Source organism: Gallus gallus, chromosome 2, assembly GCF_016699485.2.
Source record: "Gallus gallus isolate bGalGal1 chromosome 2, bGalGal1.mat.broiler.GRCg7b, whole genome shotgun sequence".
Classification (NCBI taxonomy): Eukaryota; Metazoa; Chordata; class Aves; order Galliformes; family Phasianidae; genus Gallus; species Gallus gallus.
Window position 1 is genome coordinate 140,256,489 of NC_052533.1, and position 19,659 is coordinate 140,276,147.

Consider the following 19,659-nt stretch of genomic DNA (forward strand, 5'->3'; position numbering starts at 1 on the left):
CTGCAGACAGGTCTGTTTATAACTGCTGTGTTCAGAAACAAAGCACACTGTCAATTTGCATGTGCTAACAGAAGACACTATTATACCAAAACTAAAATAATAAATCACAGAAGGCATCCTTCAGAAGGAAAGCTTCATTCTGTGGGGTTAATTCCAGAGAAGAGAAAAGCAGTGCCAGGAAACACTGGGAATGGGAATGGGAAAAGGGGAATTGCTTGGGAAATTGCAATGGGAAAAGCTTTGAGGAACACTTGTGATCTGGAAGGGGAGAAGTCCTGAAGTCAGTTCACTTTTTCCATCATCCTTCACTTTCCAAACAATAGCCATTTCTCTTTTTCATTTTGGTTTTCTGCAACCTCTATTAAATTTTTCAGAGCCTAAAGTAGAAGAATCTCACATTATAACATCCAGGATCTCTGTAGTTTCAAGATATTTAAATTCTGTCCGTCTTCTAGCAGAACTGAAGCAATGTCCCATCCCTGGAGGCGTTCAAGGCCAGCCTGGATGGGGCCCTGGGCAACCTGATCTGGTGGGTGGCAGCCCTGCCCTTGCAGTGGGTTTGAACTGGATGATGTTTAAGGTCTCTTACAACCCAACCCATTCTATTCATGATTCTATGATATGCTGCCTGAACATGATTGGATCTTATATCATGTGCTGGATAACTCTATCTTACCCGTACAGATGCATTCCCTCATACACAGTGAACACACAGATTAAAACCTGTTTGCAGCTCTGCTTAGCTAACCAAACATTCACTCATTACCCTCTCTGTCATCTGTGGAGAGGCTGAATGATGTTCCCAAAATTAGAAGCACCCATTCAAACGGAAGAGGGCACAGCAACAAGAAATGTGCCCCTGCAATGACTCAAGAAGGCAGCTGATCCTCCTCATAAATCACCAATAAGCAGGTTATAGGAGTCAGCCTTAAGCCTCGGCTTCTTTGTTTGAGTGAAAGAAAGGTCCTCTCATCTGTTGATGTTGATAAGGTTGAGTTGTTTCACTCTTCTGTTAGAGAAGAGGAAAAACATCCTTGATTGTGGTGGCACCCATTGGTCTGCTCGGGGGTAGGCACAACAGCCAACAGCAACAAATTAACTGGAGAAGGCAAAATGGGCAAAACTATCAACTCGTGCTGTACGGAGGAGCTCAGCTTACACGTTCACAGTCTGGTTGTCTCATTAAATTAAAGTAAATTAAATGAACTCTGAGGTCTAGATGTTAGGAACGTGGACGACAGAGATTTGTCTATGCTTTAAATTCTGCCTGAAGTGTGGATAAGAGGAGTGTGCCTTTGCAGCTCAGTTTCATTGATGTGAGAGCTGGTATTCATGTCAGGTTTTCTTTTAAGGGTACTTGAATGTCTCTATTTTTAGATTTTACTGTGATCTTACTTCATCAGATATTACATGCATTATGCATCATCAACAAGAAAAAAAATTTAATCATAGCATAAATCAGCCAAAAGATGCTACAAGAAATTGAAGTTCAAATTGCTTTGCTTGGGAGGACTGGAGTAAATGAATTCGGCTTTTTAATTCCTAAATTCAGAGAGGCTTTGTGGGAGCTGCTGCCCAGATGTGGGGCTGACTGGGGAATGTGCATTACAAGGTCTCTCAGGTTCGGTCCCATGAAACATCACACTCCAATCTGAAAGCAGCATTCACCATTTTAGCTTTTGCTTATGGGAAATCTAGATGAGAATTTGGGTATCTTATCTGAATAATTCAGTTAAAGCACAGCTCCTGACTGATGGCAGAAAAACACTTGCTGATCATCCACATATTCCAAACCAATGAATAAACGCCAGTAAAGCAATTTCTGTGCAGTCCCCCATGACCCAGCAAGTAAACCCTTCGTAGGCACAGGAGGCTCAACTGCTTCCAGCTTTACTGCCAGCAGCAGAGTAATTACCTGGGGCTGTGTCCTTTTATTAAAGTGTTAAGGAAATAGAATTAAAATCAGACATTTTACTGAACAGCAGAGCACTGCAAGGGAATTAACAGAGCTGCTCTTTTTGGCTGGGAAGACTTTTTCCTCGCTGCTGTTTTCGTTATGGTTAATTCATTTAATTTAGCTCTACAGCTTGAAAAAGTAGGTCAAATATTTTATTTTGGACGGCAGATTCTTGGGGGGGGGACGGGACGGGACAAGAGTGTACATTTTTTTCCCTGTCACGATGTGACAGCACCAGCCAATGCAGACAGACACGGCTCCAGTGCGCAGCAGACAGCTGCTCCCCGTTCCCCCCTCTCTGGGAAGCAGAGGCAGGAGCAGCTTGTGACACGCTCTGTGCAGGGACACCCCCGGGCATGACAGAATGCACTCAGGGGTTAGGGCAGCTCTTGCTGCCTAAATAGCCAGACTGGGTCGGATGGGTGAGCGAGATCAGAACAGCGGGTCAGCAGCTGGACTCCTCCATCTTAACGTGGCAAACATCAGGTAAAGGTATATCATCTGAGGGCAGTAACTAAGGCAGGAGGAATACTTCTCCGAACCTCCATGACTTTTCTTTACACAGCATTTTATCTTTTACAGGGAGAAGCTTTCTCCTCTACAACTTCTGCAATCTGGAAAAGCCTTTTGTACTTCTCTAGTTCATGGACCCATCACATTTTATTTTCCACTTCTCTCTTTCATTAGACTTTTTATTTCTTGTTCTCCTGGGTTATTCATCTCTGTTTTCACAGCATATAATTGAGCAGCTGAAAATTCACTATTAGTCTCTAGAGTCACATAAAGATCTCCAGAGCATGATAAAAGCCTCCTAGGGTATATTTTGGTTAGATTAGAGGCAAAGAACTAAATGGCACTGGGAGATGCAATACCTCCCTTTAGTTTAAAAGGAATTGGAGGGGGAACATTTAGCCCTTCATAAGGGAAAGGAGGAAAAGAAAGAGAGTTGGAGAGTGAGACGAGGAGGAGGAGGAGGAAGAGGAAGGAAGCAGCCAGGGAGCCATGGTGATGTGAAATCCCCAAAACATGGTGTGTTCTGAAGATACTGCATCACTGCTTGGTGATGATGTTGTAACACACAGTTTTTCTAAACAGCAGAGGTAAAGAATTCAAACACCTGATTTCTTAGCTAAGCATCCCTGTCAGGAGCAAGATCTTCTCTGTGAGCAAAGGAGTAACAGTGCTAGCAGTGTTTCAGACTGTCCAGCTGTTAAAGTCAGAGATTACGTGTGCCTGAGCAAAGCAACATGTATTTCCCTGGTTAGAGGTGTGGTGTAGGTCCCTGGGGATCCTGGTCCCACAGCATATGAACTGCAGCCAATGGAAGGTGATGTGCATCATTACACCCTGCCTGCCTTGAACTCTTTGTTGGCAGGTTGATCTCCCTGGGCTCAGCACAGATGCATTCCCAGAGGGCTCTTCAGAGTACCCGGAGGTCCAGTCCCCATCACTGACTATTGGATTCACCTTCGCTCCATTCTCTATCTGATATTGCAGTTTATTAGCTGAATAAACAGACTAGGAAAACATATCAATTTGGATTTACCAAAATCATGTCTTTTTCCTTAATAAAATAATCTGCATGATAGAGGGATTTAAACAGTTTAATTTTGTCAGCCAAACACTCTGGCTGTAGTAATTAATATTCTCATTTAGTAAGGTATCTGTTGGACCTCTCTGCACTTTGCAGTACATGAAATACACCTCATGACTGGTCTGGACATGAACTTAGATTTATGCCCATCACTGTAATGATTATTGAAAAGCATTACCAGGAGAGAGAGAAAGGCTCCATCTTTCTTAGGATGATGGAGGGGCTTTTGCTGAGTGGTATACAGCTGGACTGAAGTTCCCTGAGGTGCTGAGTAAAACCAAACCCAATATTGCACTCCACTGTGTATTGCTACTGCTCACACCATTACACCCTTCTGATTCCTTTGCCCAGGCTCTTCCCCTCAGCATAGGCCAACTACTGCATATAGTGCTGAAGGATAATCCCAGCAAGGATCTGTACAGTCTGACACTCTCTCACATATGCTACCGCTGCGCTAAAATCAACATGAGGGTTTGCAAACATCTTCTTCCATTTGTATACACAAAGTCTCATAGTGAACTTCAACACTTAGGCGTATGGACATGCAGAATTTACCTTCTGAGATGCAATGACAGGATGTATCCCCATGACCATTCGGCTTTGTACATACCCAGAGTGATTTCTAACATTTCAAAGCTGTCTGTAAAGCTCTAAAAAATAAAGTTCAGGGCACGCTGTCAAGAAAAAAAAAAATCTGTGTTATAGAAGTCATATTAATTGCAAAGCAGTGCCTTACTGATGATGATGTGCTTGTATGACATTTCTTTCACAGCCTTAGGGAGTTTTCAGAAACAATATATTTTAATGAGTCACTGTAATGACTTATAATCAAGTCAGAAAAAGACGCTTTCTGATAAAGGCTGCATTTAAATTCCGAACTTCGGATATGTTACAGGAAATATCACATAACTGTTGCTCACGTAAGTAATGTTTTACAAATCCAGTACAAAACTTTTCCTTGATAACTGCTGTATTAACGTAAAATAAAAAGCCTGGCCCCGGAAACTTATTGTTGTTCTTGTATTTGGAATGATAGAGCAAAGTAATTTCCTTTCAGATTCTTTGTCATGTTTGTTTAGGATCTTTATTTCAAAACAAACAAAATTACAAGTTCTATGTGTTCAGAACCAGTCTAACAGTGCCCATGGGCTAAGGCTGCTTGGCTTAAGCACCTTTTCTTCATTTTGTCCTTGGTTATAGTATGTCTGATCTAAACATCAACATCCTCTCATAATGAACATTGAGAATTTAATGAGGTTTTTGTAAAATAATTTTTTTGGAGTTATGTGATTTCTTCAAGGTGAGTACACATACTGATGAGCCTTCAAATGATTTCGAGAGGAAAACGCCAAGCAGGCAGGAAAAGATGTGCAGGAGAGCAACATTATGGCAACGTTAAGAAGAACTGAGGAGGAAAAAGAAATGAAATGACATCACAATCTACACTACCAGGAGATACCCCAGCAATTACTTATGGCAGGGGATTTCTCCAGGCCATGGTAGGAGAAGGGTGGGCAGTAAGCAGGGAAAGGCTTTTCCAAAGAAAAGACAGATTTAAAATAATAATAATAATAATAATAATAATAATAATAATAATAATAACGTAGTTTATGTGTTCTGCGGCACCCCTTGGTCATACTGAGGGAAAAGAAGAACAAGTATAGACATCGAAAGCAAGGATGTACCACCTGGGAAGAATACGGGGATCCTGTCTGGACTTGCAGAGATAGTATTAGAAAAGCAAAGGCACAGATAGAACTGAATTTGGTGAGGGATGTCAAAAACAAGAAGAAGGGATTATACAGGTACAGAGATCAGAAGAGACAGGCCAAAGAAAGCATACCTCCTCTGCTAAATGAGAAAGGAGAACTGGCTACAACAGATACGGATAAGGCTGAGGTACCAAGCTGATGGGCCCTTGTGAACCTAATGAGGTTTTGCAAAGTGGCTGGGGAGAGGAACAGAAGTAAGGATTCTTTCCAAACCTTTCAGGAAGCACTATGAAGTATTTACCAGCATTTCTGAATTGACTTCAGGGAAGAAGTTTTCACGAAAAATTGGAGCAGCTTGGTATCAGGATCTTGATTTTGCATTATTCTATGAGATACAGGAAATGCAGCATTCAGTGCACATGGTTCAGAAGGTGGCACTGTGGTACTGATTCAGTCCTTCCCTGGGAGGCTCAGGAGAAAGAGCAACCTGCAATGCACTCAAGATTTATCAATCTCCTGAACCATAAACCACTGTGTCTCATTTCTGCTGTGAAGAAGTTCAGTGAGGTATGGAAAATTTCAGAAAAGGCGTGGAAACTCAGGCTCCAGTGACTCCTCATCGTTAAAAGCTATGCAATCACTGATCCATTATCTGATTGTAAAAGTGCAAGTTTCAACATCTCAGGCATATTACAGTTTGGATAATTAAAATCTGCATAACTAATCCCCCCTCTATTGCTCAAATGGACATCATTTATTTGTCACTCTTTTCCTGGCCTCCTTTAACACACTTGCTTTCCAGGTTTCTAGTTCTGTTTGCACCTCTTTGTTTTGAATTTCTTTACTGAAGCATGTGTTGGCTTGAATCTTTTTCCACGCTGAGTTACATTTTGTTATTTTCAGCTCCTGTTTGAATGAGTTAGATTATGTTCACGCTGCTGAGCATTGCCAATCTTGTCAAACCATCTGTTTCAAAAATGAGAAAAGAAGTTGAATCTCTTAATGGGATGGAATAACTGTACTTTGCTCTGGGAGTTTTCTTTATAGGTTGTTTTTTGTTCACTTGTTGATAGTTCCATCCTTTATTGCCCAGTAATTTAAATACCATGATGTTCTCTGCTATTGTGCCTCCCTGAAAGTTTCATTTTGCCTGACTGCTGACACTATACAATTCAATTTATTATGCATTTCCAAACACAGTGTTCTTTACAGGTTTTCTAAAAAGTTAAGCAGAAACTAAGAGCAGCATGTTTCGTGAGACAATGTCTAGGTGGCTTTTCTACTGATATTTAAGGCCATTTAGATTTTTTATATTAAACCAATAAATCAATAAGCAAATAAATGGAAATTATTTCAGTATTCCTCTTTAAAGATGCCCATGATTTTTTTTTTTTTTTTTTTTCTGAAACTGAAATTTGCTCAGATTCTTTTGTGCATACAATTGTTCCTGCCTTTGGTAATTTAGATCTGGGGATTTCTGAAGAGTCAGCGAGCACGTGTTCATCTGCCCCCAGAACAACAGATAGAAAGCACACTGAAAGGGGTCCAAGAGGACACAGGGGCCTGATGAAACTGTGGTTGTGGGAGTAAGAATGGTTTCTCCCATGTGCACATCTGAGGATGAACTTGTTGCACATCAGTTACACTCCATCTTCTGTCTCATCTTATCAGGTCGGCCTCTTCTCCCAGGTAACAGCGGAAACACTAGAGGGAATGACTTCGAGTTGTGCTGAGGAAGTTCAGGTTGGATATTAGGAAAAATTTCTTCTCATAAAGAGTGGTGATGCACTGGAACCAGCTGCCCAGGGAGGCGGTTGAGTTACCATCTTTGGAGGTGTTTGAGGAAAAGCTAGATGTAATACTTAGGGACATGGCTTAGTGGGCAACATTGGTGGTAGGTGGATGGTTGGACCGGATGATCTTAGAGGTCTTTTCCAACCTTAACAATTCCATGATTCTATCATAATTTCTACTAATACAGTCCTATGTATGCTTGAGAGTGATTTTATTTAATGAATTCATACATTCATTGCAGGATTTACTAGTGAATGATTTGTTCCAGGATGTGGCTTCTCCAAAGGATGACAGCAGTAGCAAGGGATTCAAGTAGAGCTGAAGACTTTAGCAGTTGTGTGAATTTCACATAACAGCTGTTGACATAGATTTCTCTGTTTCAAGCCCAGTTGCAGGCTGCTATGGGTAGGAAGCACTGTAAGTCTTACAGTCCTCAGTTTCTGCTAACTTCAGTTCTTGAGGCTTTCTTCCTCTCACTGACTTTTCCTTCTGGTAGGCTTGCTGGCTCTATTCTGGGAAAATGGGGAATGGCTATAATCTAAGTGTGCACTAGAACATGGACCAGAGCAGAAAGGGAGAATAGGTAGGGGTGGATGCATAGTAGGGGTCTTTATTTTCCCTCAAGCACATAAGCTGTCTGCAGTTAACTGCCCAGCAAAGCACTCACATTGAGCACTGCTTCAGCACATCTCCTTTGAACAGCCATGCATTTCTCTATTCCCTTCAGCTGGGCAGCAGAAGAAAAGTCACTAAGCAGTTCTTGCTTCTAGCCAATGTCTTTGCTTTATGCAAACAAAATAGAGATTATAGTTAGAGTTATAGGCATGGATCCATCTTAAAAGAATCAAGCCAACACACAGAAGTAAAAATAGCAAGCTCATATGCTATCATCTTCCTTTGGAAATCACTGTTCTTGTATTTGCTTCAAAGGATAATGTGGAAAAAAGCAGAATCGGGAAATAATTGCATCTATTAGGAAGGATTAAACTACTGCTTCAATTCAAGGAACAGTTTTTCAGATCAGATCATTTTTAATAAAACACACATTATTCCTTCAGCTGATCCCATCCGCTAAGCCCTGAGGTCTTCTCCTCTTCCATAGGAAAACTGCATGTTTCTGTGGGAGTTTTGCTTGCATAAGGACTGCACATGTTCACAAGATTCAAGTTACTTTTAATTTTTTATATCCTCTTTGAGATTAATTATTTAAGTGCACTTTTTGTAAACTTTCAAGTTTGAGATTATTAATTTAATGCATTTTTTCAGTTCTGGATCCTGTTGGTAGAGCATTATTATGCATTTCAGTACTATGCATAATGAAGCTACTTTTTTGGTGCTGTTCTAATTAGCCATCATATTTTTTAATAGTCTACAAAATAAAAATGATAAACTGATTTACTTTTCCCAGACAATGACCAAAGGTTTGGTACTGATATTCCAAACCACTGTCATCCTTTAAAGCATACATATGCAATCCTTTAGTTTTACGTCTTTCTTGCTCTCTTTTTTTATGTTTTAATAAAAATATTTTTAAAAAATTACTTATATAAACTATCTGTATTATATATTTTATGTGAGGCCCAAGACAATTCATCTTCCCTCAGTGTGGCCCAGACAAGCCAAAATGTTGGACACTCGGGCCATTTAAAGCATAAATCAGCCTCTGGTGTTTTATAATATTATTTGCACAAGACTTTAATGTGATGGATAACATGCAAAGAACTTTGAACTCCTGCAGTGCCATACATTTTGGTAACAGAATAAAATTCTGATTATACCATAAATTTCATGTGGACTGAAAGCATGTATTTACATCTTCCCTATGGCAGCCTCCGTACTGAAGGAGGATACTCTTTTACTCTGTTCCTTAAATAGAATATTTAACCATAGAATTCAGTACTCTCAAGGTGCTCACAGTGCTGCTGGGAATTTTCAGAACAACAACGTTACTATGATGAACTAGTCAGCCTGCAGGCTGATTAGCATAAACATCAGGCCCACAATGGTTCTGAACATCTCTTTATGAAAAAAAGTCAAAAAAACATAATTCAATCTGAAAAATTCTGATCGCTTATAGATACTACCTTGTTATTATTTGTTTTCCTTTGAAAAGAATATCCCACGTTGGAAAGGACCCATCAGGATCAACAAGTCCAACTCCTGCCTTCACACAGGACCACCCAGTAATCAGACCCTATCTCCTAGAGCGCTCCATGAACTCCAGCAGCTTGGGGCCGTGCTCACTGCCCTGGGGAGCCTTTTCCATGCTCACCACCCTCTGGTGAAGAATGTTTTCCTCATATCCAACCTGACCCTCCCAAATTTGAAAGCGTGTGAGAGCAGTACAAAGACTGAAAGTCTGCCAGCCGGTCTGTGCTGATACCTGTTAGCCTTTCCTGCTAAAAGAGATCTGGCCTTTGGCAAAATTTCATGTAAAACAGAGAATGGTTATAAGAGATTTTCTCACGGGGGTCTGATCTCCCAGCACCGTCAGCTCTGCAGCCAGCCCTGTGCAGAAAGTGATCCCATCAAGAGGTGGTGCTCTATGTTAAGACTTAAGGTTCATTTTGTCTGATGCTCAGTGCTGGTTAGAAAGGGGGGTGAGAAGCAACTGCTATCCATGCTCAACACAGTTGTTAGCATAAACACACTGATTTATTTAAAAGAGCATTACAGTACTGTGTTTCTATGATAATCTGTGTATTAACTGTGGCAACTCACATTGGATTAACATAGAGATACAACTCAGTTTCCCAGAAACTGCACGTATTGTGAAGCCAAGCACGTTACAAAGTACAGAAAACATATTTCATAGCACAGATTACACCCTGCAATGCATTCTGTTTGACTTTACCTTTAATGGAATACTTTCATAAACCAGCTTAAGTACTTTTTGAAATAGTATACTGATGAAATCATAATCTCATCTATAAATGTCCCAAGCAGACACTAACCTTAAAGCAGGCACAGAAAATGTTATATGCACATACTTTATGAGACCAATCTGATCTGACAATAATTGTTATGAAACCAAATCAGGTATGTGTCAAGTCAGCAGTCCATCTGGAGTCTAGTCTGTTTAACTTCATACACCATTGTGAAATTTAACTTCATTCTCAATATCTGATTAAGAAGTGGGGTGAAGAAACCATCTTGTTCATTAGTTTCCTCTTGGCAAGTTCCATATCTAGTAATGCCTCCTGCCAGGGGCAGTCAGTAACTAGGTCTTTAACTAGCTGTCATGAATAAAAACTTGACATAAGACACAAGAGACACAAATGTCCAAAAAGAAAGAAGAAAAATCCTATGCCTGTTATTATTGCTTAAATCTTAAAAAATTTAAGCTACTTTCTTAGTTTGGGAGAAGCAGTAAGGGAAGTGGGGCAGACTACTGCATTCTGAGTTTGTAAGAACACCTTGCTTCAGTACAACTGCTTTTCACCAGTGGACGCAAATGTTCTTTATGGAGGATGTAACATTTATTGATGCCATTTCAGAGATGGGAAATAGGAGAACAGAAGATGAAGTGTCTTACTCCTAAGCACATAGAAGTGCAAGGGCAGAGGCAGACTCTCTACTCCCTGCTCATGGAGAAAGCTTTTGTGATGAGTAATTAACATAAATCATATTTTCAGTCAGCCAAAAAGTTGAAAAGAAAGGTAAACTTGCAAGAAACTGATCTGGTCTGAACTTTATTTTTTGCTGATATACTTATTAATCAGAACTGAGGAATATATAAATACATTTTTGCAATCTGATTGTGTAAGACATGTTTGTAAGGTATAATAGGAATTAGGCATCAGTGTATATCCCTAGAGATTTTGAAATTAATAGCAATATTTATAACTGAACTGTATTTTGAATTTTAGTAATGACAAGGGACAAGGTTATTCTAGAGAGACTACTAGATAAGAAAGAACAGAATGAATCAGTCCTATCAAAAGCAAAATCTGTGTCAGGGAGGGGGCTAATACTGTCCCTTAATCATTTTTCTAACTTTAGTCTTATTCCCAGTGGATGAAACACAGGGGATTTCAGTCTGTGAAACACAAATATTCAAAGACTGGTGATTCTTTCCTGCATTTTGTCTCCCAGTTCTAAATACGCCTCACAGCTTGCAGAAATGGTCCCCTGTCCGTCCCTTCCTGTACTTCTCTTACTCCCATCGAATGGGATTTTCTGAAGGGTAGAAGTACTGTGGCCCTGGAGACTGAAGTGCCCTCATGGACATAAAGGTGCTTCTCACCTCAGCTTTATTTTACTTGAATACTCTCTTCAGGCTGAGGAATATGGGGATCTCCTTGAAGTATCAGAAAGCTTCATGTAACAATGAAATGCATGTTAGAATCTCATAAATGATGAATTGTGAACAGCTCATCGTTCATATTCAAATGCTTTATTCACTTGGGCAGATATAATAATAGTTTTATAGCAATTTATTTTATAAGCATACAGTTCTGTAATACAGTTATGGCATTTTGCAGCTCAGGGAGAGAAAAGGCAGTTGCTAGCAACTTGCTGTGGCAAGGTAAGGGTCAGTCTCTTCTCCCAGGAAACTAGTGACAAGGGGAATGGCCTCAAGTTGCGCCAGGGGAGGTTCAGGTTGGATATTAGGAAAATTTTCTTCTCAGAGAATGGTGATGCATTGGAACAAACTGCCCAGGGAAGTGGTGGAGTCACGGTTCCTGGATGTGTTTAAGGAAAGGCTAGATGCAGTACTTAGGGACATGGCTTAGTGGGTAATATTAGTGGTAGGTGGATGACTGGTCCAGATGATCTTAGTAGTCTTTTCTAACCATAATGGTTCTGTGATTCTGTGGTTTGTCAGCACATCCTTCAAGCTTGAAGCTTGAGCAGACTTCATATGTTAGGGGAAAGGCTGTGCAAATGGTGAGTTTTCTGAGCTGTAAGAAGTCTCAATATAGTAGACTCAGTGACATGAGTTCCTGGACTCAGTTCTTTCCATACCAGACTGATTGCCACATAAGAAATCAAATATCAAAGCAACCAAATGGTGTGACTCTTCAGATGTTGAGTGTCCTCCCTCAGCAAGGCATGGGACAGCAATATAAGTCGGTTAACTTCCCAGGGAGCCATCCCAACCAGGAACACACCTGGGAGGAAGTACAGAAGCTGCAATGAAAATGAGAAAGAGAAGCACAGAGAAATTACAAGCCCCAAAGTTCTCTTCCAATTCTCATGTTGTGCCCTTTCCCTTCTCTGTGCCACAACAGCACACAGCTGCAACTCCCATCTGTTCTTAGTATTTCACCTCTCCTATATGAACAAATTGGAAAAAGTTAGGCAAATAATGTACTTTATAAAAATCCCTGGGTTTGTTGTGTTTGTTTACTTGTATCATGGTCACATATTCTCAGAATTAAAGAAAACAACTTTTCAAGCTAATCTAATCAGAAGTTTTACTTGCAGAGCTTTTCAAACAGATGAAGGGTTTTGAGCAAATATTACTCAAGCTCTGTTCAGACAGCCAATCACATAAACCCATTCCTAATGAATGCTATGGGAGAATAAAAGCAATCTCATATGAAGGAAACATGAAAACCAATCGTTTCCACCTGCTTTGGAGAGCTATTTTGAAGTCTCAAACATAAGACTGAGAGGCTAAAGATAAGCTACAGATGGAGTACTTCAGTTGCTCAGCCCCCTTTGGAAAAATTATGGATGGAGTCAAGACAATTGTCAATCAAACTATTTTTTTCCTCAATTTTAACTTGCTTCAAATTTAGGTTTTTGCCTGTCATTACTCTGTCTTGTAAGCGAAGTTGTTTCATGTCACTACACAGAGCTCCTGGGGAAAACAACAACAACAAAAACTGTAAAAAACCAAACCCTGTTACTTCAATTATTTTCATTCTTCTTTTTGCTTAAGAAGAGGAAGAGAGGGAAAAAATAATCTGTTGCAAGTGAAGTAGAAACATGTGATCTTATGGACCACTTCTCTCTGGAATGGGACTGATGAGGCAGGAAGCACTATGTCCTGGTACATTACTGCAGCTGATAGGGAAAAGAGGATTGTACAAACCTGTTCCTCCAACAAGGTCAAATAAGGAGACAAAGTCTTTCCTTTAGGATGGCTTTGATTACGTGAAAGAAATGATTTCTACCTACACTTTGAGAGAATATACAGAGCACGCAGGAAACACAGAAATATCTTCTGAAACACCAGTAAATAGATGTAATGTGAAAGTTACTGAGTCATCACATCAATGACAAAGAGTTGTCTAAAGGTACTGGGAATAAATGCAGGATGAGTTTATATTTTGTATTTTGTACTTATATACTGAAGAACATTTTACATAAGTTGCTTTGAATCTTGCAATCAAACATGTTATTTTTAAAATAAAATAATCTAAAAAATAAAATAAAATAAAATAAAACAATAAAAAACCCATAAAATTTGGCCTAAACCATAAATGTTTTTATAGTAAGTCTGGAGAATTATCTGGATCAACTATGGAGGTTGCCAGTCACTTGATCCTGCTCTTGTAGAGGCTAAACCTGAGCTGATTTATTTGCAGCTGTATCCATAGATGAAAGACTTCTGAAGATGGTTATAAAACAACCAATACAGATCTGCATTATAGCATGACAAAGTATTTTTTATTCAAGCCTTGAGTTTCTCTCCAGTACACATGTGGTTTGTTTCAAATGACTGATTTCTTCTTTCTTTTTCTTTCTCTTTTTTTTTTTCTTACCATAAGCAATGCAAATTTCAGTATTAGCAATTTCCTCCTTTTAAGCTGGAATACAGACAACAAGATCTGTTGAGCATAACATGAAAGGCCAGATGAGTACAAGACAGAACTTCTGTTCTGCTAAGCCTTATTCCTTGTGAAATCAGATTTTCTTTTTTGAAAAACTATCAGGAGACACTGCTGTCAGCTCTGATTAATCACAGATGCAAAATATCATGGTATTATTTTCCAACTGTAGAATGGATGACATCACATATTCTGGAGAATCTATCCTGACAGGAAAGAGAAGGAGGGAAGGAGGAAGAGAGAGAGGAGAATCTGAAAGTTCTCCTTACAGCCAAGATTTGATTAATGTTTACAAAAGGAAGATAAATGAAAAACCACACAATCAGAGAATCATAAAATGGTTTGGGTTGGAAGGGACCTTTAAGATCACCTACTTACCACCCCCTGCTATAGGCAGGGACACCTCCCTCTAGACGGGGTTGCTCAAAGCCCCACCCAGCCTGACCTTGAATGTTTCCAGGGAGGGGGCATCCACAGCCTCACTGGGCAACCTGTGCCAGTTCCAGCAAAGAATTTCTTCCTAACATCTAGTATAAATCTACCCTCTTCCAGTTCAAAACTGCTTCCCCTTGTCCTGTCGTTACATGCCTTTATAAAAAGTCCCTCCCCAGCTTTCCTGTAGGCCCCTTTCAGGTACTAGAAGGCAACTACAAGGTTCCCATGGAGTCTTCTCCAGGCTCTCAGCCTGTTCTCGTAGGGTAGGTGCTCCAGCTCTCTGATCATCTTCATGGCCCTCCTCTACACCTGCTTCAACACTTCAGTGTCCTTCTGTTGAGAGCCCAGAATTGGACACAGTACTCCAGGTAGGGTCTACCCAAAAGCAGAGTAGAGGGTCAGAATCACCTTCCTCAACCTGCTGGTCATGCTTCTCTTGATTGCAACCCAGAATACAATTGGCATTCTGGGCTGCAAGCACAGACTGCTGGCTCATACTGAGTCTTTCATCAACCAACACCCCTAAATCCTCCTCCTTAGAGCCGTTTTCTGTCCAGCCTGTATCTGTGTTTGGGATTGCCCCAACCCAGGTACAGGACCTTGCACTTGGCCTTACTGAACTTTGTGAGCCTTCCTAGGTCCTCCTGAATAGCATCCCTTCCCTCTAGCATGTCAGCTGCATCACTCAGCTTGGTGTCATCTGCAAACTTGCTGAAGGTGCACTCAATCCCACTGTCCATGTCACCTACAAAGACATTAAATAACACCGGTCCCAGCACCGATCCCTGAGAAATACCACTTGTCTGTGGGCATTGCGCTGTTGATCACAACTCCGAGTGTGACTGTCAGGCCAATCCCTTATCCTGTGGATGTATCTCTCTTTGTAAATTCATCTCACTTTGACTTTATTGTAGACAATGACCAAGGAAATGAATATATGGTAGATTAGAATCCTACTCTTGTACCCTGATGCCACCGAAGTATTTTAAACAAGCCTTCTCATGATGTTGCAAAGATTTTAATAATGTCCTAATGAAGGAACTTTGACTGCAGACGATCTGCATTTTTCTTCACAGAGACTTTTGCCACACAGTATGTTCGCTATTAAAGTTATTTCTGTTTTGGAACACATTTTAATGATACATAAAAAAAACATGCACATCGGCAGTATAAATCCAGTACACTGTAAATTTGCCCATTAGTTATCATTTTTGTCAGCCAATTGTATCCAATTACCTGAACAATAAAACCATTTTAGTGAAAGGAAATAGATGACTGCTATTAGAATAACCCAGTTATCCTTCCATAAATTAAATGTAAGAAAACTACATAATACTGCAGTAGTTACAGCAGCATATACTGCTTCTAGGACTCGTTTGAGAAAAGAGATTTTCACTTGGTTCCTTTACCCTGAAGATTCAAGGTATTACATATAGATCTAAGTCTATATTTGAAAATATATATATATACACATGTATCTTCATTCCTCCTTGTGCTGCAGAAACTTCTAAATGAAATCCACTTTCTGCTGAAGTTAAAGGAACATCTTTCAGCAAAATTGTGATTTCTTCCTGTTTCCAGTCTTATGTTATGATAGGGAAGAGCATCTCCAGTATCAGAAATAATCAGGAAATAGATTTGAGGACTGGGTTGAACAATTATTTTCATCAGTGACTGAGAAAGGAGTGACATGATTATTATTTTTTCTTCTTCAGTACCGTGAGGATTTGAAGATTTGAATTTTGAAGATTGTTAAAAATACACACAAAATCTCTTGCCTCAGAAACTCTGAAGCAGAAACCATCTCAAATATTGCAAAACAAAATTTTTATTTCTCATAAACAATAAGTTGTTATTTTAATGAGAAAGTTTTTTTCTGCAGGCTATTTAAAAAAATAGAAATACAGCAAATTTATCTTTCGTGCTTTCTGTAGAACAATCACGAAGCCAACAGGAACTACAAACAACTGAAATATATAAACAATTTAGAAATGCTTGCTTATATTCAAAAATTACCAATTCAGAAAAGACAGTGTGGGTTAAAGAGGGTTGTAGATTCTGCATTTGCAAAATGTTGCATTTTGAAACTGTAAAGACTTTTCTCAGGCATACTAAACAGTCATAAATGCTGTATTTGTTTGTCTGGCAAAATTATACCAAGAAAAAGGACAGAATGTGGTCAAGCAACTGATAATTTTTCTACAGCAGCTAATGTGGATGAAACACACTGAGCTAAATGTTACTCATTCACATGTACGCAATCTCACTTATTTCAACTGAAAAGGCAAGGTGATGTCAGAAATTGACCCTGTCAGTGATTCTCTGAATATCACTTCTTGGAGTGACTTTAAAAGCCAGCAGTGTCAACAAGCTGCATTTTGACACTGTGTGTGCTTTGCATTTTCTGGCTCTTTTATTTTTATTTTTTTTAAGTCAGCTTGTATACTTAAATATATTGCTACTCCTTCAGCCTCTCATTGAGCATCCAGCAGATTAGCTTGGAAAACTCAGATGAATTTTAGACTCCACCAGTTCCTGTTGAGTAGGGCCAGGGTTCATGGGATTACAAATCGTGTGGCAGGACATGGCACTCGGTTGTACAATTTCTGGATTACTTTGGGCAAAAAAGCAAATTCCAGTGCCTAAAGAAAAATGTTAGGAATGACAGATAGCATCAGGTTAGTTCACTAACAACAGTCACCTAGCCTTGGAAATGCTGACCTTACTGGCTGCCATCCTTTGATCAGTTTTGGCTCTAAGAAATGTTATGTCTTCAGCATGAAACCTCATGTGAATTCTTTTCTGTGAAGGATATATAGTTTACAGAATTGGGTTGTAAGCACACAAGACCAGCTGGCACACTTTAGAGAAAATCCGAAACTTGTCTCAGATTTTGATAGTCACAGATGTCACACTGAGGGTATGATCCTTTCTCAGGCTGCTGCTTCCAACATAAACTCAATAAAGAAAGATCTTTATCACAGTACTCTATTTGTGAACTTGGGATATTGGCACAATTAAATGCACAAATAAAAGGGAAACTCCTCCAAAAAAAGGATGGGGGAGAAAAGAAAGGAGAAGGGAAAAGAAAGGGAAGGGGGAGGGAAAGTAAGGAGGGAATAAGAGAGGAAAATATGGACTTTATTCCTAGGACACAGGAGTGCTGGAGATCACAGGAGATGCTAGAATGAGTGGGTAGGCATTGGCAGCAACCATTTTGAATAGCAGTAGCAACTGACCACCTTACATAAATTCTCCAGAAAACTCAAGATTTCTGCATCTCAAACTCCATATCCCAAAAATTAATGATGCTTCTGTTCAAATGAGATAGTGTATTCCCTATTCATCTCAAAAAGGTGCCATGTAAAACAAACTGATACGTTCCATTTTGTGAACACAGACAAGTACCAGCAAGTACATTGGCAAGATTCCACATAAAAATGAAGTTTTAAAAGCAAAATCTAAGTAGTTATAAACACTTAATTGGTACACATCTTGAACAGCGATGATCAAACAAATTAAAGAATAGTTTCTCATAGTTGCTATGTACGTAAAATAAGGCAGAAGTCCAAGTGGAAGCAATAGTATGTGATCATACGCAGTGCAAAACTGAGCACCTGAGTCTGAGGGAGTAAAATTAGTAGGCTCACGCCACCTCCTGGCATTTCTTAAATATAGAGCTCAGCAATTTATTTATTATTTCCTACACTACAGATCTGCAGAAAAATGCAAATCTGACATATATGTCAAGTAGTTCTGAGTGGAAAAAATGAAAAAAATGCTATGTCTATACTGATATTTTCTAAATGGAATACGTTGATGATTTTGTGTTGTATAGTATGACTTCAGAATTGACCTAAAAAGATAGGAAGGCTTAAAATGTTATAAACCAGCTGAACACAATTTTTTGGATTTAACTGAAGTGAGAAGGGCAGGAAATTACTTTTTAAAAGAAATAAAGTTATTTGAGTTGATCCAAGTCATCCCTTAGATAGCTCTACTCCCAGTATTTCCAGTAATCCAGTACTTAAAAAGATCAGCTAAAAACACAGGGTTGATGGGATTCCTGGGTCTTGGTGTCTATTCCTGGCAGAGAGGAGGAGATGTTATTGGGAACTGATAAGACAGTGCAATTGCATAAGCCTTAGAATCCAAAGAAAAATAAACAAAAATAAATTGCATAGAACTTGATGTGCATTATTTGTTATCAGCACTTTAAATGAAACAGTGTAAGTATTAGTTGCAGAAAGACTGAAGAAAATTCATTTTTTTATATACTCAATTCTCAAAAATTCAGTTAAGCCTGGAAATGGAAAAGAATAATTAGATTCTATTTTTGGATGTGATGATAATGAAAAATCTTGTCATTAGTCTCTTATTACACAGCAGAGGGAAAAGGCTTCAGTTGAAGATATACAGAATATACCAAGGTACACCAGCCCTGAGAGATGGATTATGAACTTGACTAATATAACATGGCACTGATTTGGAGTAGGAAAAAATGTAGTGTAGATCAACTGGGAATCATAATCTAGCTAGCTCTCTCTACAGAAACACTGAGTTTCATATAGAGTATTCAGTACATCACATTGCCACCTATTCAGTGCTGGAGAAGGTTTTATACTCCATTGCCCTCCTGCCCCCAGTCAGACAGGCAAATTAACTTTTAACAACACAGACCTCATTTAAATATGGTGATATAAAATCATTTACACCACCAGCCCTAAAAATAAATTCTATCAAAATTGCTCTAATCTGTAAAAATGTTATAATGGCAAACACTCCTAATGCATTAAGGGCCATTATGAGCGGCCAAGAGGAGGGCCACTAAGATGATTAGAGAGCTGGAGCACCTCTCCTATGAGGAAAAGTTGAGGGATCTGGGCTTGTTTAGTTTGGAAAAGCGAAGGCTCCGGGGAGACCTCATTGTGGCCTTCCAGTACCTGAAGGGAGCGTATAAACAGGAGGGGGAGTGGCTGTTTACAAGGGTGGATAGTGATAGGACAAGGAGGAATGGAATGGTTTTAAACTGAGACAGGGGAGGTTTAGGTTGGATATTAGGAAGAAGTTTTTCACACAGAGGGTGGTGACGCACTGGAACAGGTTGCCCAAGGAGGTTGTGGATGCCCCATCCCTGGAGGCATTCAAGGCCAGGCTGGATGTGGTGCTGGGCAGCCTGGTCTGCTGGTTGGCGACCCTGCACATAGCATGGGGGTTGAAACAAGATGATCATTGTGGTCCTTTTCAACCCAAGCTATTCTTTGATTCTATGATTAAAAACATGTAATCCTTTGTAGTAGGAACATCTCTTTTAATGTTTGAATAAACTTCTTGTAAATTCTCTTTTACTTCAGGACGTAAATAACTTTAAAAAAACAAAGAACC